We start from the raw sequence: 21,861 nt of genomic DNA, 5'->3' as shown, positions 1-21,861 counted from the left end.
AGAAATAAATTACATCAATAATTCCAAGCATATATCTATATATAGCTTTTTGACAAGACTTCAAGTGTTGAAACAGACTAATGGAAGATACTGGGAGGGTGAAGATTTACAGCTTAGTAGTAGGGGTTTTTTTCCGCTTTTTCAAGTCAGGTTTCTGTACTGTTGAAATTCTCAAAGGTTAAAATGAAACATCTTTAAGAAAACATGGCAAGAAACTTTTCAAACCAGATATACCAAACTCATGAACATTTACTCTAAAATGTATCAAGACTTCCTCTTTCAAGGCCAAAAACTCAGGAAACTATATCAGTATCCGTAACACTGAAAAGGATGAAGCAAGAATTTTTATTCTAGCCCACTTTTTACAATGCTTTTCTTTTTGTGCGATATCTGTGTATTAAAACTCTGTACCTGCCTGCCATTTATTTCAGTTAGACTGACAAGACTATGCAGATACCTTTGAGACAAATAACAGCTTCACAAATCATCATCTCATATCTCAAACAAAAAAGCAGTGTTACTTTAAGAAAGATCAACCTTGACCTTGTCTGCAAAGGCCCTAATATATATAAAAAGGAAAATAAAAAATCCTACACCACAAAAGTCAGTAAGAGGAAGGTAAGGAAGGTACCCTGGTCAATCTGAACAAGCAATATGAAGATACATGAAAGCAAAGAGTTTCTGGAATTTGGATCTACATGCTCACTCTTCCTTCCATTGCAAACACACTGCTCTGCCTAGGAACAGGGTCATAGGATACCTGAGATTGTAAGTGATTACAGGAGATAATTTACTCCAACCTTCAGGCAAAAGCAGCTTCTAAAAATTTGTCCTTAATGGAATTTCCCAGTAGAGTGCTCATGTTCCAGCCTCCAGGGTATGGTTGCAGTTCAGTGGCCTAACACTAGGTCTCTATATAGGAGCATGTGCTGGAGTTCTCACAGCATAAAGGCAGCAGCCAGAAAGCTGTTACAAGCAAAAACTTACAGACAAACTAGTAAAGAAGTGGAAAGATAAAAGTATTGTGCAACGGAAGCTCTATTACAATTCCTTTATGCAAGGATAGTTTATCAAGAATTCACTGAACCACTTCAAGCAGAGATTCTTTTTGATTACTCCCTTAGCTGGTTGCTTTTCAAATCTGCTGACTAGCTTCAAACAAATTTGAAAACAGACTCAAGACAAATTTCTTCAAGTCTCAAAGCAATCCCACCCCAAAACAATCAGATGCTGGCGGAAGACACCCAAATCAATATCTGCTATGTAGAAAAGGCAGGTATTAAGACTCACATCTCAACCACTCCAAAAGGTGGCGGCCAGTCAGTACACAGCTCCAAGCCCAGCCATGGCATGTGTTGCTGCATGGCCAGCAAAAGAGGCAGAAGACAGGGGAGACACTGCAGAGGGAAGGAGGAGAAAGACAAAGAGCATAAATCTGACAGATAGTAGGTTTCATCAGCTCTGCTGCTCATTGCTTTTTCAAGAGCTAGTTCTCTAATAAGTTTCTTCTAAAGCTAACCATTTTAATGTTTTCAAAGCTCCATGCAGGTACTAATAACATTTGCAGTCATTAAGAATTCTACAAAAAAAAAAATCGCAGAGAAACTAAGAAAGAAAAGCTAAAACAAAAGTTAGTTTCAAGGCAATTCACAGCTTCTACACTTAAGAGACATTTAATTCAAGGAAAATACCAGTTAAAACCAATATCTATGGAAGTATTTGCAAAATTGGAAGCAAAGTCTCGGTTGTTCTGTAATACTGAAAAACTGTAAGATCGGAACTTTACTGAAGATCAACGGCACCACCAAAACACTATTCTCCACTGGAAAGCACATAGACAAAGAACCAAAAGGAGTTATTTATGCCAACATACACATCTATGGAGGCACGGAAGACAGGCTGTTTTTATGCAGATGAACTACTTCAAACACGTTTACATCTTTAGATACTCAGATAAGCTCTAGACTGTTTGCTTCCTGATGGTTTACTGGAATTTATAATATGATAGTGTTAGTTATCATTCATGTGAACCGGACTGTTGTGACCTTTCAGTTTTAATCCACGAGCAGCTACAAAATATGAGCTAAAACACCCACAGGAAGGACAAAAAATGGTATTCTTAAACTGAAACAAGCCATAAGGAATAAGCAGTAGCCTGAGGAACTAACTGCAACTATCATATTTCAGTCTTCTCTAACAACAAGTATTGTCAAGAGGCAAACATTCCCATTGTAGAACATAATAAAAACCTATTAATTCAGATATTCAAGCAGATTAATTCAGATTCCAAATATGACACAGGAAAAATTGCTATCACTGCAAGACTAGGGAACTTAACCTCTAAAGAAGCTGCACGGTTCCAGTGAACTACCACTATCGTGCCAGAGCCCACAGGTGCACTAGAGGCATTCGTGGTCACATTAATCCACAATTAAGGAAGTTCTGAGCTGCTAAAATACACTACAAACATTATCTGTCATCAAGCATGGCAATTTAAATCTAAATGTTTACTAAACATGACCTTAGCATGATAGCGAACAAGGAGGTAAAAAAAAGTCAAAGGACTGAGGCTCATTACTCCCTAAGTAGCACTAATAACATTTTGCTTAAACTCACCCACGTAAAAGTGATTTTACACAATTTCACAGAATTCTTCCACAAATTTGTAATTTGAAAATTAGAGATTTTCAACATCTTTCTCAATATGTGATCTATCACCACACTGAGCAGAGAACAATGTGAATACTCACAGTTTAGAAAGAGTTATGAGCTTAAAAACTACATCTCAGACTAATTCAGAATGCAAATCCTCCTAATACTGCAAAGGTGAAGGCAGGTGGACATTCTCTCAAAATCAATGGTTTTAGAAAACTTTTTTTAGAGCCGTGATCTGCAATGCAGATGCCCCAAGCCCTCCTGCAACGTGTCTCATCATTACAATATTAAGGGACCACAAAAAGCCCAGTTTGTTGTTTTCCGTAAAAAAGACAAAATGTTTAGGGATGAAACCCAAATGCAGTTTACATCAGGACAAACCAATAGTACAAAAAGCTTGCTGTATGTACTGCATCCCCTGTTACGAGCATAGCCATATCTAAGTGGTAAAAAGTGGCATGACTTACAGACACAACAGTGAATAATTAATCAGACCAAGCTAAACAGAAGGAGGTCCCTTATCTTTTTCCTACAAGACACACATCTTTCACTTCTACACCCTTTCACAAATTAGTCTTTTAACTTACCAAGCAACTTCGCCAAAACACTCAAATTGAGTATATAAAAATAATGATGCAGGGATGATCAAGGCTGCAGTAAAACTATCTAGCATTTGCTCCAGGTAGTTAATCTTTCTGAACAGATCCATTCCCATTAACTAGAACACCCTGAAGTATAAAAGCCTTGGCAACATCAAGTAATGGACCTCAGTAAGTGTAGGAAATAAGTACCTTACAATGATTTCAGTTTGGAATCCGTTACAAATATTCCATATAATGTAAAGGTTCATTTTTTAAATATTTTTCAGAGTCAGTATCTTCCTATAACGCTTCTGAAACGTCCTTATAATGCTAAAAGTATGTTCCTTTCCCTTGTAAAACAAAATCAGCAATCTCTTGGCTATCAGGATTCTTGTCCAAGAATTCCATCTTAGAACTGAACTCTCAGCATTCAAAACTCTTATATGAATCTAAGCAAACCATTCCTCAAGTTCATTCCTTTTTAAAAAGCTCAAAGGCAACTGTCCTTTTGTTCAACCTTCTATACTCTAATCAAGAACTTTAAATTTTAAATCTGCACAATTTAAACCAAATAAATGCTGTTGGTAGAGTCAGATGGACTGTCACCACCTTCCAAGACTTAAGTTCAGCACCTTATCATGTTTAAATAATGAGCAGGTATCACACACTATTTTTACTGAAAGAAATGCAGGAAGAATTACAGTAACACCTAGCATTTTGTAGCAACAAAACCTTATCTACTGCAGAGGTAAGAATAATGTTGTGTGTTATTAACTCAGCTGCTGTAAGTAAGTAACTTCACTCTCTGAAAACTAACTGCATGTTTTTGAGACAGCACTCTTCCCTAAAGTATGTAAAAACGCCAATACTTATACTTAACCAAAGCCATCCTCAAGCTGGCAGAAAACGAGCTGCACCTTTAAGGACAGGCAAATAGGGCAGGTGACCCTAAATTAACCAACAGAGTATTCTATCCCATATATGTCACACTCTGCATAAACTTGAGAGATCACAAGGGTCTTGCTGTCTTCTGCGATGGCTGATGTCCAGTGAGGACCTCATCTGTCTGGTTGTTCCTGATACACGTCTTCCTGAAACCTGTTCCTGAATCCCCCTCCTAGTTGTGAACCCATCTGCTCATGCCTGCTCTGGTGACATATAGTCAGGGGGGCAATCTCATATATTTGTATATATTTTATTACTTTTTAATTATTTTCATTATAATAATTATTATTACAATAATTTAATTAAAGTCCTGAGCCCCCCTCCTAGCTGCGAACCCGTTCCCTCACGTCTGCTCTGTTGACATACAGTGTGTGTGTGGGGAGGGGTGATCTCACATATTTGTATCTATTTTATTACTTTCTAATTATTTTCATTATTATTGTTAATATTATAATTTCACTAAAGCTGTAGTTTTAGTTTCCAACCCCCAAGTCTTTCCTCTCATTTCCCACATGCAAATCTTTCCTCTTGTTTCCCTCTCCCCTTTCCCTGTGGGGTGGGAGGGAAAGAGATTTTGGAAGCTCAACTGCATGGTTTTAGATGATGAGATTTAGCTGGGTGGGGCTAAACTGTGACAAATAGGAAACTTTCCATTAGCCTGGAATAACCTAGAAGACAAACAATTATTGGGTAGCATTTTGTCATAGACCAAGACATGCAGCAAAACTCTAGGCCAGAGTAAATGGCCCTGTATAGAGTTTGCCTTCTAGCTGGAGTACAAACTGATTCTCACAGAATGTAAACCATTACAGTTACGTTTAAATAATGGGAACGAGGGTGTGGAGTTACTGCTGTCCAAAAATAGGCATGTACTAATCTGTTGATGTGTTCTGTGCCTGTCTATCATGAAAGACAACAGATATGCTATGAACAAAGTATGCGTCTTGCTACCAAGCAACTCACTGACATTACAGCAAACAATAGTTCTGTCCAATGATTTCATAAAATGTATACATTTCTAACTATGAAGTTAACAGGGCCATACTATTGTTATACATACCTAACTACTATGTCCAGCTTTGAAAGCATGTGTCTTTTCTTGGCAGAAGCAGCTGCTGATCAAACAGCAAATTCCACAGACAAACCACATGGATTTTGTTTCTACTGAAGTCAAGTCTGGATGCATTTGCTAAGACCATTCTGCAGGCCAAAAAGCAGCTTTCAGGTATATTTTTCTTCTAAAGATTATGTTCACATACCCTACATGCCACCTTTTCTAGAAGCAATGTTGAAACACTTGCAACATGAATACATGAATGAACCTGCTACCATAATGGTAAAGCCAGCCTGAGAAAAAGATGCTAGCAGGAACAAATACACTGCCTAACAATCTAATGACGAAAGAATTAGGGATCTACTATTCCTTAAGCACTAAAAATCAAAGCTAAAAATCAAGAGTAAACTTAACAGCATAAAGCTATTTGTTTACAGCACTCCAAGAAAAGACCTGAAGCACATACAATGAAAATACACCGTATATGGGAGGCAAGCACACTTCAAGCAGACGGATGTACTGTCATAAAAATAGTAAGGCTGGTTATAGCACATGGAAGCTGATCTTCTCTCCTTTATTTGGACCTTGGAACTAGCAACAAAGGAAAGGAATGTGCCAGTGAAGGCTAAAGCAGGTCACTGTTATACAGTCATGGTTAAAAAGACTGTCAAAATGCTAATACTCTTTTAGGTTATTTAAGTTTTTTTATTAATTCAATTTGGTATAGACCCATCTTCCACATTTGTTTTGTCAAGGAATAAGTATATTAATTTATTCTGAGTTACTTAGTAAGAACATAATTTTAACAGAATTGTAAAAATTAGAACTATATACCCAGCCTCTGCTCATACAATGTGAGTTTACACATTCTGTTCAACATCAAATCAATCTCCACAATTCCAAACTGGAAAACGTTAAATATTTCATAAAAGAAAGAAGGAAACAGTTGCTCTTCTTTGCGACCCCCCATGCTGGACTCATTGCTTGTGCTCCAAATCTAGTTATTACTCTCAGTCAAAACTATTGTTGCAGTTGCTTGCAACTGCAGTCTGTTGCTGCCTGCCTTGGCTAAGGTCAAAGAAGGGAGATGGCAGACCAGAAGTGAGTTTCAAAGCATAAATTAATTTCTACGGCTGTCGAAACTGTCTTAAAAGGCACTTCGAAGAAAACCAAGATTCTAAATTCCACACTGGCAATCCAAAACATCACAAGTATTGCAGAAAGTACAATCACTTCCTTGGTGGAGACTGCCAACCAAAAATTACTAGTTCCAAACACCATTAGTTAGAATTTGTATTACTGCAAATAAGCATTAAAATTTAAGTCAACAGAAATAAGAACACCTGGTATAAATGAGTGCAACTTGTTATGCAATATTGTTTTTCAATAGCTGAGGAAAAAAAACTGCCTTGGCTTGGAAAGAAGTAGAGGTTTAACTAACAAATATCTGAATTGGTAGCCTTTAGAAATGCATACTTAAAATTTTGATTGTTAACATTTCTAAGAAAGAATCATAGAATAGTTGGGGTTGGAAGGGACCTTAAAGATCACCTAGTTCCAACGCCCTGCCATGGGCAGGGCCACCTCCCACTAGACCAGGCTGCCCAAGGGCCCATCTAATCTGGCCTTAAACACCTCCAGGGACGGGGTATACACAGCTTCACTGGGCAACCTGTTCTGCAGAATCGCCACTCTCACAGTGAAGAAAGTCTCCAGTTTATACCCATTCCCCCTTGTCCTGTCACCACAAGCCTTTATGAATAGCCCCTCTCGAGCTTTCCTGTAGGCCCCTTTTAGGTACTGGAAGGTCACTATAAGATCTCATCGGACCCTTCTATTCTCCAGGTTGAACAACACCAACTCTCTCAGCCTGGCCTCATATGGGAGGTGCTCCAGCCAACTGATCATCTTTGTAGCCCTCCTCTAGACCCATTCCAACAGCTCCATATCCCTCTTACGTTGAGGAGTCCAGAACTGGATACAATACTCCAGATGAGGTCTCACAAGAGAGGAACAGAGGGGCAGAATCACCTCCCTCAACCTACTGGCCACGCCTCATTTCATGGAGCCCAGGATATGGTTGGCCTTCTGGGCTGCAAACACACACGGCTGGCTCATGTCGAGCTTACCATTGACCAATAACCCCAAATCCTTCTCTGCAGGGCAGCTCTCAATCATGTCATCCCCCATCATGTATTGAAAATGGGGATTGCCCCAACCCACTTGAATGATCTTGCACTTAGCCTTGTCAAACCTCATGAGGTCCTCATAGGCCCTCTTTTCCAGCCTATCCAGGTCCTTCCAGTGGGGCAACTGCACCACTCAGCTTGGTGCCACCTGCGAAATTCCTGAACATGCACTCAATCTCACTGTCAATATCATTGATGAAGATACTAAACAGCATCGGTCCCAGTACGGAACCCTGAGGGACACCATCTGTCATAGAATCATAGAATAACCAGGTTGGAAGAGACCCACCGGATCATCGAGTCCAACCATTCCTATCAAACACTAAACCATGCCCCTTAGCACCTCGTCCACCCGTGCCTTAAACACCTCCAGGGAAGGTGAATCAACCTCCTCCCTGGGCAGCCTGTCCCAGTGCCCAATGACCCTTTCTGTGAAAATTTTTTTCCTAACATCCAGCCTAAATCTCCCCTGGCGGAGCTTGAGGCCATTCCCTCTTGTCCTGTCCCCTGTCACTTGGGAAAAGAGGCCAGCACCCTCCTCTCTACAACCTCCTTTCAGGTAGTTGTAGAGAGCAATGAGGTCTCCCCTCAGCCTCCTCTTCTCAAGACTAAACAACCCCAGCTCTCTCAGACGTTCCTCATAAGGCCTGTTCTCCAGCCCCTTCACCAGCTTTGTTGCTCTTCTCCGGACTCGCTCCAGAGCCTCAACATCCTTCTTGTGGTGAGGGGCCCGGAGCTGAACACAGGATTCGAGGAGCAGTCTCACCAGTGCCAAGTACAGAGGGAGAATAACCTCCCTGGACCTGCTGGTCATGCCGTTTCTGATACAAGCCAAGATGCCATTGGCCTTCTTGGCCACCTGGGCACACTGCTGGCTCATGTTCAGTCACTGTCAACCAACACCCCCAGGTCCTTCTCCTCCAGGCAGCTTTCCAGCCAGACTTCTCCTAGTCTGTAGCACTGAACAGGGTTGTTGTGCCCCAAGTGCAGGACCCGGCATTTGGCCTTGTTAAACCTCATCCCATTGGACTCAGCCCAGCGGTCCAGCTTGTTCAGATCCCTTTGCAGAGCCTCCCTGCCCTCCAGCAGATCAACACTTACACCCAGCTTAGTGTCGTCCTCAAACTTGCTAAGGGTGCACTCAATGCCTTCATCCAGGTCATTGATAAAGACATTGAACAGGGCTGGACCCAGCACTGAGCCCTGGGGAACCCCACTTGTCACTGGCCTCCAGCTGGATTTCACACCATTTCCCACCACTCTCTGGACCCGGCCATCCAACCAGTTTTCCACCCAGGAGAGTGTGCGCCTGTCCAGGCCGGAGGCTGACAGGTTCTCAGGCAGAATGTTGTGAGAAACTGTGGCAAAGGCTTTGCTGAAGTCCAGGAAGATACATCCACAGCCTTTCCCTCATCCAGCAGCCGAGTCACTTTGTCAAAGAAGGCGATCAGGTCTGTTTGGCAAGACCTGCCTTTTGTGAACCCATGTTGACTGGGCCTGATCACTCGGTTCTCCTGCGTGTGCTTCATGATAGCACTCAAGAACACCTGCTCCATGACTTCTCCTGGCACTGAGGTCAGACTGACAGGCCTGTAGTTCCCTGGATCCTCCCTGCGACCCTCCTTGTAGATGGGCACAACATCAGCCAGCCTCCAGTCCAGTGGAACTTCCCCAGTCTTCCAGGACTGTTGGAAGATGATGGAAAGCGGTTTGGCCAGCACATCTGCCAGCTCCTTCAATACCCTAGGGTGAATCCCGTCCGGCCCCATAGACTTGTGGGTGTCTCGTCGGGCTAGCCAGGCTCTGACCACCTCCTCTTGGATCATGGAAGCCTCATTTTGCTCCTCTAGCTCCTAGGTTTGTACACAGACAGAATGACCTTCTTTACAATTACAGACTGAGGCAAAGAAGGCATTAAGTACCTCAGCCTTTTCCTCATCCCCTGTCACTGTTGTTCCTTCTGCATCCAATAGGGACTGTATGGTCTCCCTAGTCCTCCTTTTATTATTTATATATTTATAGAAAGATTTTTTGTTATCTTTCACAGACTTTGCCAGTCTGATTTCTAGTTAAGCCTTAGCCCTTCTGATTTTTTCTCTACACAATCTCACTTCCCTCCTGTAGTCCACCCAACAGGCCTGTCCCCTCTTCCAGAGCCCATAAACATTTCTCTTCTTCTTGATATCACTCAAGATCTGTCTGTTCAACCAAGCTAGTTTTCTCCCCTGACAGCTTTTTTGCCAGAACATGGGGATGGCTTTCTCCTGAGCTGCTAGGATTTCCTTTTTGAAGAGCTCCCAGACCTCCTGGGCTCCCTTGCCCTTAAGTACTGTCTCCCATGAGACCTTGCCAACCAGCCTTCTGAAGAGTTCAAAGTCTGCCCTCTGGAAATTTAATGCTACTGTCCTACTAACCACCCTCTTCACTTCACCTAGAACAGAAAACCCTATCATGATCACTTCGTCCTAGGTGTCCACCTACTGCCACACCCCCCATAAGGCCTTCTCTGTTCACAAACAGCAGATCGAGGAGGGCACCCTCCCTTGTTGGTTCATTCACCAGCTGTGCAAGGAAGTTGTCTTCCACACACTCCAGGAACCTCCTAGACTGCTTCCTTTCTGCTCTATTGTTCTTCCAGCAGATATCAGGGAGATTGAAGTCTCCCACAAGAACGAGAGGCATTGATCTAGAGATTGACCGCAGCTGTTTGTAGAAGAGCTCATCAGCTGCTTCTCCTTGGCTGGGTGGTCTGTAACAGACTCCCATCACAAAATCTACCTTCTGGTGGGCTCCTCTGATTTTAACCCACAGGCACTCAATCTCCTCATCGCCACAATCCAGCTCAACCGTGTCCAAGTCCTCCCTCACAAAGAGGGCTACCCCGCCTCCTCTCCTACCCTTCCTATCCCGCCTGAAGAGTTTGTACCCCACCATAGCTGCACTCCAGTCATATGAGTCATCCCACCATGTTTCCGTGATGGCAACAACATCATAGGCTCCTTGCCCTATGACAGCTTCCAGCTCTTCCTTCTTATTCCCCATGCTGCGTGCATTGGTGTAAATGCACTTCAGCTGAGCTGCCGAGCCTTCAGCCCTCTTAGAGGGAACAGAGTTCATTCCCAATTGCCTGGTATCTGGAGTAGCTAGCACCAGAGTGCCTGCATCTCCCTTAGCACCCCCAGGTGTGTTCTCCCCCACTTTCTGTGGGGTGATGTACTGGTGGTCCACACCAGCACACCCTCTCCGAATCACCATTGCCCCATGTCCAGGCTCGCTCCTGTCTAGCCTGGGCTCAACTCCCTCCCCCTTCACATCTAGTTTAAAGCTTGATTTAGGAGCTTAGGTAGGTTTTTAGCAAGGGCTTTAGCCCTGCTAGGAGACCCACGTGTCCCATCCTTAGCAAGAAAGCCTGGGGGTGCGTGAGCCACCCCATGATCAAAGAAGCCAAAGCCCCTCTCCTCATACCAGGCTTGGAGCCAGGCATTAATCGAATTCTTCTTCCTGACTTCCCGCTCCTCTCTATTTAGCCTTGGGATGGAGCAGAATACATTTTGTGCCCCAGAGCCCTCCATCATTTTCCCAATGGCCCTGAAGTCATTCTTGATGGCTTTGGTCTTCCTGTTTACTAGATCATTGTTACCAGTTCGGACTACTATCAGAGGATAGTAGTCTGTCTCGTAGACCAGGGAAGGAAGCTTTCTATCTACCTCCTTCACTGATGCCCCCAGTAAGCAGCAGACCTCTCTGTGGAGTGGGTCCGATCTGCAAATGGGTCCCTCCGTTCCTTTTAGGAGGGAGTCCCCTACAACAATCACCCTCCTCTTCTTCTCGATGGAGGATGTTTTTATCTTTTTCTGAGGATGCTGCAGCCTAGGGAAGGATTCTAGGCTGTGGGAGCCATCATCCTCATCCTCAGGATTGGATTCCACCCGCAGCACCTGGTACTTGTTCACCAGGGGGATCTGGGGTTTTGGTGTCTGGGTGAGGGGAGCAGGTTTCCTTCATCTGGCAGGAACTTGCTGCCATTCCCCATCTCTTGTAATCCCAACCTTGCAGTTTGCAGGTGGATGGTGTTTGGACGCACCAGCTCCAGCAGGCTGCTGGTTAGTGAGAGGGCACTACTCCACTGGTCTATCTCCCTCTCACACTCCCTGATGGTCCTCAGCCTCTTTACCTCCTCCCTTAACTCCTCCACCATGTGAAGGAGCTCCCCTACTCGAGCGCAGCTTTCACAAGTGGAGCCAGTAACAGAGGCCCGAGCTGGTGTGGGAGGGGGGCACTGCCTGCAGCCCAGGGTCTGGGGAGCTGCCTGCACCCCCTGTGGCTCTGTCTGAGTGGCAGCATCCATCCTGCCTGCTGCAGCACACGGAGCAGCTTTAATCTTCTGCCGGGTGGCCACCATGGTCTTTGGTGTCTTCTGTCTAGTCTCTAGGTCCTCTCTGCACCCTGCCTTCTCGCTCTGCCCGCTCGAACTGCTGCTCAAACTTCCCTGCACCTCTTTGCCACGCTTCTCTTCGCTGTGCTCCAGGTCGCGGGTCTCTGTCTGGACTTGGAGCCACTGACCACTACTCTTTGTATACGACCATCTAACCAGTTCCTTATCCACCAAACCATCCACCCATCAAATCCATATCTCTCCAATTTACAGAGAAGGATGTTGTGGGGGACGGTGTCAAAGGCTTTACAGAAGTCTAGATAGATCATATCTGTTGGTTTACCCTTGTCCACTGCTGTGGTTACCCCGTCATAGAAAGCCACTAAGTTGGTCGTACAGAACTTGTCCTGGTGAAGCTGTGCCAGCTGCTATTAATCACCTCCATGTCCTCCACGTGCTTTAGCATGGCTTCTAGGAGGATCTGTTCCATGATCTTCCCAGGCACAGAGGTGAGGCTGAGAAGTCAGTAGTTGTCAGGGTCATCTTTTCTACCCTTTTTAAATAAGGGCTCAATGTTACCCTTCTTCCAGTCACCAGGGACTTCTCCTGATTGCCATGACTTTTCAAATATTATGGAGAGTGGCTTGGCAACCACATCAGTCAATTCCCTTATGACTCTGATATGCATCTCATCATGTCCCATAGACTTATGTATGTTCAGGTTCCTCAAGTGGTCATGAGCCCGATACTCCTCTGTCTTGGGGAGGTTTACCCCCCAGTCACTATCTTGCCGTCGCATGACCCAGGAGGGGTGAGGAGAGTGTTTTTTGGTGAAAACTGAGGCAAAAAAGTTGTTGAGTACCTCAGTCTTCTCCTTGTCTGTTGATATGTGATCACCATTCCCAACCATCAGTGAGGGTATGTTCTCTTTGACCTTCCTCTTTTGATTGATGTACCTGTAGAAGCTCTTCTTGTTAGTCTTTACTTCCCTTGCCACTTCAGCTCCAGCTGCACCTTGGCTTTCCTGACCTCATCCCTCTACAACCGGGCAGCATTCCTACACGTGTCCCAGGTTACCCGTCCCTGCTTGCACTGCTTGTGCAGTTCCCTCTTCTTCCTTAGTTTCACTAGCAGGTCTCAACCACGTCAGTCTCTTCCCTTCCCTGCCTGATTTTCTACATACAGACACTGAGCACTCTTGCACCTTATAGAAAGCATCCTTGGATATTTTCCAGCTGTATTCCACTCCCTTGTCTCCGAGGACCTCATCCCAGGTGGTCCTACTGACCAACTCCTTGAAGAGCTGGAAGTCTGCTTTCCTGAAATTTAGTGGCACAGGATTTGAAAGCATAGATGACATTAATTCACCACTAGCTGACATCCAGTGTTTCTGTACAAAATTATCAAGGAATATCATTGATTTGTTCCTGACCATACATGCCAGTAACGGCTCAGTCTACAAGTGCTAACAAATAACAAAGCTCCTCCTATCTAAAATCTTCTTTAGGTTCTTTCTGAATGTTTGGATGCAGCTTCAGAGTTGTTTATTGTGTTACTGCAATTTCAATACCTGCTAGTCAAACCAGAAATAACCTCAGTGCTGTAAGAAACCAAGAACATGATCCCTTAGATAAAAACATTGATCTTGGCAAACATGTACATGAAAAGTGTCCGTGAATGCCTAACAGTGTAGTAGCTTGTGGCAAAAACCCACATTAGATAAACTTGCAGTAGTTCTACTGAACCGTCACCCATCTCCAGCCTTACTCCTGGTTGCTTGCTTGGGGAAATAATGTTCATTTCATGATCTGAATGATTATACAAGAGACACTTAACTGGCCAAAAGTAACCATAGTAAACCTTTACATTGATTGAAACTGTAATTCCCTGTTGATGTAGCATCAGCAGCTACGAAAGCAAAGCCATGCTTTCTGAGCATGAGGCACATATGAAGTAAAGTCTAGCTGTTTGAAACAATTAACAGATAAGTGGAACCACTCATCTCAAGAACTGGTTGTCACCCCAATGTTTGAGGCCGCACCAGAAGAATGGGATGGAACCTCTCAATCCACCTGAATACTGAGTACATAGTAGATTCATCATCTTTTCACACACTCAAAAGGAGACAGGCCCCCATGTCACTCATGAAGCAGAATTCTCTTCCACCTCTGCTGAACCAGAAAATTAAACAGTAGGAATACAGTACTGACTGGAGCTCGTGGAGCTACACAGTCTGGTTCTTGCTGTCACGGACAACCAAAATAACTGATGGTCAATCCAGACAGACTATACGCACAATCCTGTTTCAGATTAAAAAAAAAGAACTGCAGAAATATAAACCTGAAGCCACGTCCTACAACTCCTTCACCTTAGCACTACCTCCTGTCTATTTCACTGATTATTCACAAAAAAACCCAAAAACAAAACCAAAAAAAGTCAGAAAATCAGTGCCATGGAAATGTAATATTTATTCAGTAATGCAAACCACACTTTTGGAAAGTCTCTGTAGTTGATTTGCTAGCAATACTCCATGCTCAGGATGGAATTATTCCAGAACAGCCAGTTTTCTGCTACTAACTAGTAACCATCTTTCAAATATTAGATTTGCCATTTGTATCAAACTGTTGATAGCTGTGGTCTAGTGTCTTATCTTTTCTTGATGAATACTTAGGATAATCAAAATCAGTACATACTTGTTGCTGCCGATTACTTCATAAATAACAAAAAAGTACCAATCAGGGAAAAAAGAACAATGCTATATATTTAGCATAAAAAAAAGGTAATAACAGCAGTTGATCATAAACAGTGCTTATAAAGTGCTGTATGATTCCATCCAAGAGGTATTTATACTTGAAAGAACATTATTTTAAATTCTTTGTTAATAGTTTGTGGATAAGCTTTTCAGAACAGTGCGGGGTAAGCAGCTTCCTATAAATCTGTGTCCAAGTGCCCAAAAAGCATAAAATTTTGGAAAATAATTCTGAAGAGTTTAAAAAAAAAAGTTATTTCACTTGGTTTACAGACCCTCTAATCTCTTAAGGAATGAGATCATTCCTTTAAAGGCATTTGCTTTTTTTTTTTTTTAACTACAGTTATAAATACAAACTGCTTCAAGGGAACCCTTGGCCTAAACATTTAGTATAGCCTGTAAGTGGGGCAGCAGTGACAGCATCTCCTTTCAGTGACAACTGAAAAGCCAGAAGCAGCTGGCTGGCTTTGGTTTAAGCAAATGTTAACCAAACACATAAGGCTTATACTGCCTAAACAGTTCCTGAAGTTGTAGAGTAAGTATTATAATATTTTCTCTATTCAAGTTTCTATAGTCTTATTTCTGACACTGCTGGTGTAGACAACAACAAAAAATAAGCTATGACTAGCAACAGCTGACTTAAGTTACCAGTTCTGTTAAAGATACAGGCCTCTCTCCTCTTTAAAAAAAAAAAAAAATATATATGCATATATATATAAATGTATTACTTGATAGTTCAGCAATGATACTTTCTGATATGCATTATTTTAAATCTTAGCAGCCCAAGTAAATCAGCATCTCATTTACACACTCATCTATGCTGTAGATGTTTTTAATACCCTCAAAATTTCTTCTGAAACAGTTGAGTTCATGGACCTCTTTTCTCTGCCCAACAGTGCCATTTTTTTTACTTTCATCATGCGTGAACTATAGCAAACGGCACGGTACTGCATCTTCAGAGGATGCACTGTGATAAAGCCTCCTCCCCAGGTGTGTGACCTGACACTTGGACACACACAAGTCTATGGGGCCAGATGGGATCAACCAAAGGGTACTGAAGGAGCTCACAGAAGTGTCCAACAAGACACTTTCAGTCACTTATCAGCCATGCTGGCTAACCAGGGAGATCCCAGTTGAGTGGAAGTTAGCAAATGTCATGCTCATCTACAAGACAAGCTGAAAGAAGGATCTGGGTAACTACAGGCCTGTCAATCCAACCTGAGTGCTGGGGAAGGTCATGGAACAGAGCACCCTGAGAGCCACAGCACAGCACATACAGGACAACCAGGTTATTAGGTCTGGCTCAGTATGGGTTTAGGTAAGGCAGGTCCTCCTTGACTAACCTGATCTCTTTCTATAACAAGGTGACCCACTTAGTGGATGAGGGAAAGGCTGTGGATGTTGTCCACCTAGACTTCAGTAAAGCCTTGGACACCATTCCACACAGCATTGTCCTAGAGAAACTGGCTGCTTTTTGCTTAAAAAGGTGTGTTCTTCCCTGGGTGAAAAACTGGCTGCCATGACCAGCCTCAGTACAATCCCATACAAAATTATGGACTTGAGAAAGAGTGTCTGGACAACTAACTGGCATAAAAGGACCTGGGGGTGTTGGTCAATGGCCACCTGAATGTGAGCCAGCTGTGTGCCCATGTGGCCAAGCGGGTCAACGGCATCCTGACTTTTCTCAGAAATGGTGTGGCCAGCAGGACCAAGGAAGCTATCACCCCATTGTACTCAATGCTAGTAAGGCCACATCTCAAATCCTGTGTTCAGTTTTGGGCTCCTTACTGGGAAAGCCAGAACATCTTAAAATGGCTGTAGTGCAGCCCTTCGCTGTGCAAGTTCCACTAATTTTAGGGGGAGAGATGTGTTGAGTGCAATGGGGATAGGCACCGGAACTATGAACGAGTGAAAAATTGTGTGCATTGCAAAATTTAGTGGAGGAGCAAATAGATCAAGGGCATATAGTCCAAATTAATAGTCCTTGGAACACACCTGTATTTGTGATAAAAAAGAAATCTGGAAAATGACTTTTGCTAGACAAACTACAAGAGGCTTTAAATAAGCAGGCAGGCAATATTGCCGCTAGAGAAGTTTTGCTTAAACAATTAGCCTTAGAGAATGCAAAAACAGACTTAGTGCACTGATAATTGCATGATCACCTGTTACAAAGATTGCTTGTTTTACCAGAATTGACTGATGCCAACTTTACGAGAGCAATGCAAGTAATAGCATGTAATACCTTGTGTGACAAAGGCAAGTTTTAGAATCTATATGTTGTTCTTTCAGATACTCCACACAAGTGGGTTTCATTGGTCTATTTATACACGGGGGGAATAATCACAAAGAACTTTTAAGTATAAGGAAATATTGACTCTCCTGTATTTCAATATTTAGTGTAGCCTCTGCTATTCTGGGTACCATCCCTCACACAGCACTAGCCTCACCTTTGCCAAATGAATTAGCAGAATTGCCAACAAATCAGTTGCTGTGGTGGAGCTTGCTAGCAAACACAGCATTCCAACCACTGCAATACAGACCATCATCTTAGTAGCATCACAGTATTATAATCAAAGTAGACAGATATGAAGGAAAACTTACTTTGCATTTAGTTTTTCATTTGTTCAAGGTTTAACATGTTGCATGCTTTTAAACATTGTTACTTCTTACTTTCATTTTTTAATTGCTAAAATGCATATTTTGAAATGGCTCCTTTAATTATTTTCCAGTTGCTTGTAGACCAGCCACTTTACATGCAAGTATACACAGTTATGGATATTCAGTTATGTCAACACAGACTTGGGAGGCCTCATCAGTGTCCCCATCCACAACAACGCATAAATTTGGATGACAAAACCAAAAGCTCATACATGCCATATTCACAGTTCCATTTTCAGAAAAACCTGCTTTTTGTTTTCCTCTTACACATGTCAGAAGAAATGAGGCTTTTGAAGTACACAGTTTTTTTGGAATCCCACAAATACAAGCCTGGCTGTTTCCAAAATACCTGGTTTATACGCATGATAAAGTTACAAGTGATCCCACTGATGTGGCAACAATGCATTATTACTGTACAAGAAATTGTCAGATTTTATACAAAAGAAAGTCTTAAATAAAAAGCAGTGTTAAGTGCTGGAGCACTAGGTAAATTAGGTACATTCTTAGTTTTTATCACAGCTGATTTCCCATAAAAGTCAATGGCACTGCGATGGAAGTACTATTACACAAGAATTCCAGCATTTGCAAAGTCAGTTCCTTCAATGTGAAAGAGTGATTACAACCCAAGAAAAGCTCTCTGCATTCAGCTACCTTACTGAAACACAGTGAAACAGACTCCACCAAACATTTTGGGGAGAGCAAAACATTCTGGATATCAAAACCCACCTTACTGCCACATAAAAAACCAAAGCGCCAAAAGCGTCTTAACATTTCAGTGGAATAAGGATTCCTCTATCACACCCTTCACTAGCCTTAGTAAAGACAACCACTACTGCAGTAAATTACTATGTATGTTGAATAATGTAATAGAGGAACTGGACACTGAGATCATCTTTGACTGTCTCGTGTGACACAACCTTCATGATGGAAAAAATATCAGCTGTGCTCGTGGTGGGCAAACTGTGCAGAACCCAACATACCACATATTTCCCTGAAATTCCTGCCCCTTTGATCGGCTGGATAAGTTCTGCAGAGCTATTCTCACCCCCCCTTCCTCCTCATTTCCTTCAAGAGTCATCTGTTCTCTCTCTTTCTTCCTGCCTACAAGGTACACAACCTATTTGTGATTCTTACATTTTAACATTAATATACTTCCACTATTTAAAACAGTTTCGAAATAGTAAAACTACATTGTTAAAAAGTACATATGTTCTCTTACACTTACAGGCACTTAAAACCTAAGTCACAAAAAATGCTAGTGTATTTTAAATATTAATTTGTTGGACAGAAGTCTAAGCAGTAGCTGCCATGCTTATGAATTTCTCTGATGGGCAAAGGAATGACACTGCTATCACTCAAAGAAAACTTAATCTTCTTTTCATTTCTACACAATCTTAGCTTTCATACTTAACAATAAAAACCCATGTCCAGCACACCTGGAAATTCAATGAACTTTCTTCACAGAAATCACTGAATGAAGGAGGAAAATGAAAGCTTGAGTTCTCTGAATGCAGCTGAATTCACCACTACTAAAATCAGAGACGTGCATTAAATAAAGATAAATGCAGCTTCTTTTCATGTCATTATTATACTAATGCCTATCAAATATTAAAAAAAAATATATACTCTGATTAGTTAAACAGCAGTGGTTTTATCCTAGCTTTTACTAGTTTTCAATATTTGCTTCAGCATCATTACGAGGCTTTATCTAGCACACTTGTACATAGCCTCACAAATGTCAAACACTGTTGCTGGAGTTAGCACCATCTTCCCCTGAAAGATGACAAGACAAACCTGGAATACTTTTATAGATGGATACAGAGGTCAACACGAGCTTTCAGCATTTTCCAGTCATAAGATATCATGCAGATACTCATTGGCTTCATTCCTTCTACAAGTGGAATACCATCTCCTTAATGGGAAAATACTAATGAACAATCCATGGTGAACATCTATACTCTGATCTTAAGCTATTTAACAGCAAAAGAGATTTTAAGTCTCTTCCCAACCTGCAGTGTTCAGCTTTGGCAAAATAAAACATTTCAAGCAGATTTCCTTCTTTCTTTCCTTCTCATACGGTTATCTACTTCCATCCTTATTCTGATCATCAAACTGTTTTTCACTTTGTAACAGGTGCTTGAGAACTCTATTCCAGACATGTAGCTAATAAACACAGATCCCAGCTTGTACTCTAAAGTGACAGCAGAAGAAAGCTTGTCTCAGTCTGTGTACATAGATGAACGGAGCCCAGAGAGAGATGATCACTCTCACAGCTACAATGGCTGCATCCAAATGACTGATTCAATTTTTGAGCATCCACAAGTTCACAGAAATGCAGTAAAACTAAATATACATCCGATTCACTGAGAAAACATGTTCCTGTTGAGCTTGTTGACACAGGAACAAAAGACACAGATGCTACAGCATGACTTTGTGGAAAAAATACTGTCTGGCAACATGCACATAAACAACATAAAACTCACGTTTAGGAACAGATCTCATAAGTGTTTTTTTCCATCAGTTATGTTTGACCGTACAGTAAAATGCTGGGATATGCAAAAGATGAAGGGGGAAAAGAACTGAAAACGGACATCTTAGATTATTTTTTTTACATACCATCTTACCAAAACAGATAATCGCTCTGTTGTTTAGGACTGAATAATATAGTTAAAAACAAATTGGAACCCTTTTGCTCCATGACACAACGGCATACAATATCAGCAGTTAAGGCCATGCATACAGAACATGCTCCAGCAATCTCCAATATGTTTATATACTGAACCAAACTAACACAAAGAAAGAAAACATTTCAGAATTCACAGGAACGAGCTGAAATAACTAGATTTTGCAAATGACATTTTTCATTTTGTAAATAGCATTACCTAACTTGGTTTATTTCTACTTTCTACTATACAAAAAAACCACCACATCTTCCCATAAGAGCCTTTTATTTTGTTCATTAGTCTAGTTATGTAATTTCAAAGCTTGCATTTGCTGTGTAAACAAAAGATAAAATAATTTTTATGAAACTTGCATGACTTCAAGAGCGTCAGTGAAAGTGGATGTTATTTGCATTTCAGGAGATCAAGACAAGTTATCCCTTCTACAGTTCATACACACCACCTGTCCTAAGTGAGAAACCTTCTTCAATGTGTTAAAAAGGAAATAGTGGAATGTTATTTCAGAAACATATATAATCTAAAAATATAAGCAAAAGGCTTGCAAAATATTATCCAAAGAAGAGATGCTCAAAATTACATAAAATATTCCCTACAGTCAGTATTTTGCTTTTTGGAATTTTTTTAGTGAAATTGTTTAGGTAAAAATTTACTAGTCAGAATTAATAAATTCTATAATTGCTTTGCAGTTTCCATTTTAGAGGGATGTGAGACCATACAACTTAGAAAAAAAAATTATGTGCAACAACATAGAAATCTTCTACGTACTTTTAATTATACTTTGATTACTCATATTTCTGGAAAGGTCTCAAATTAAGACTAGTGAAGTAAAATAGAGGAAATTGTCTCAAAAAATAAAATCAGTAACCATATCTAAAACATTTTTTAATCTACAATATTTATAATACTTTGAGAGAAGTTCAGATGGGACAGGAGGGAAAGATTCTTCATTGACAGGCTGGTTGGTCACTGGTACAAGCTCCCTGGGAAAGTGGTCACAGCACCAAGCCTGTCAGAGTCCAAGGAGCACCTGGACAACACTCTTAGTTGTATGGTTTAGTGTCAGGTAGTCCTGCAAGGAGCGGGACAGAATATCTTGAGCTGGAAGGGACACATGATTCTACGATTAACTGGGCTACTGAGGTTTTAGCAACCTGATCTATTGTAAGTTGCCCCCGTCCACAGCAGGGCTGGAATTAAATGATCTTTACAGACCCTTACAACCAAACCGTTCCACAATTCTATATTTCTGCAATTCCGGACCCTAAAATCAGATTTGCAATTAACTGTTCTTCAAGAGCTACAGATCTCACATATTCACAAGCTAAATTCTTGGGCCGGGGGAAGGTGTAGCAGAGATCTCTCCAAAGAGGATTGTACTAAAGTTTCCACTACAGAGGTGGGGATTGAGGAAGGTGAAGCAAAAAGAAATCTTAAATATTTTTATGTAGTCTATCTGAGAATTTCCACTGGAGTAATTAGTCAAACAATAAAGAGTTCAGCGTGCCCATTAACATTTCAGAGAAAGGGTAAGAGTTTCTTTAACTTCCAAAATGAATTGCGGCTGTGATTTTGCTTTTATTCAAAGAAAAGAAAACACCAAATATTGAATCAGAAAAACAGTGATCTTGCATATCCACTTTGGTGTATTTGCTGCCTTAAAGACTATTTTAAGATATATCTCTATTCTGACACAGCTCTGCCTCACTGAAGTTAAATAAGAAATTGTCATCTTGTCAGTTTAACAAATGGCATCAGAGTTCTGAATCCAACTGAAACGCTTCTGGAAAAGATTCAGTCTGTTCCCTCTGTTTTACAAGGGTAAAAGCTCCAAAAAAAATCAGAGAGCCAGAAAATATAACATTGTAAGCTTCCTGTAAATTTGCACAGCACTTTGCACAGGAAATCAACAAACTCACAAACAAAATCCATTACTGTTGTATGAGTCAAAGCAAAAATCCTTTCAGTTACCGTAAA

The 21,861-nt window shown here is 41.6% G+C and overlaps 1 protein-coding gene across 2 annotated transcripts in view; it reads right to left on the bottom strand.

Annotated features, from left to right (window-relative positions):
* Window positions 1-21,861, bottom strand: part of LNPEP (leucyl and cystinyl aminopeptidase) — a 61,465-nt gene that overhangs the window by 37,405 nt on the left and 2,199 nt on the right. Inside the window, exon 1 of one of the 2 annotated variants that reach the window (XM_069879974.1) lies at window positions 1,291-1,397. The exons of the other annotated variant lie outside the window; for it this stretch is intronic. The gene's annotated coding sequence lies outside the window, so the exon portion shown is untranslated. Of the gene's footprint in view, window positions 1-1,290; window positions 1,398-21,861 lie in introns of those variants that run through there. 2 annotated transcript variants of the gene reach the window in all.

This window comes from Phaenicophaeus curvirostris, chromosome Z, assembly GCF_032191515.1.
Source record: "Phaenicophaeus curvirostris isolate KB17595 chromosome Z, BPBGC_Pcur_1.0, whole genome shotgun sequence".
Classification (NCBI taxonomy): domain Eukaryota; kingdom Metazoa; phylum Chordata; class Aves; order Cuculiformes; family Cuculidae; genus Phaenicophaeus; species Phaenicophaeus curvirostris.
The sequence above is the reverse complement of the archived record's forward strand: the minus strand, read 5'-3'. Positions and strand labels throughout refer to the sequence as shown.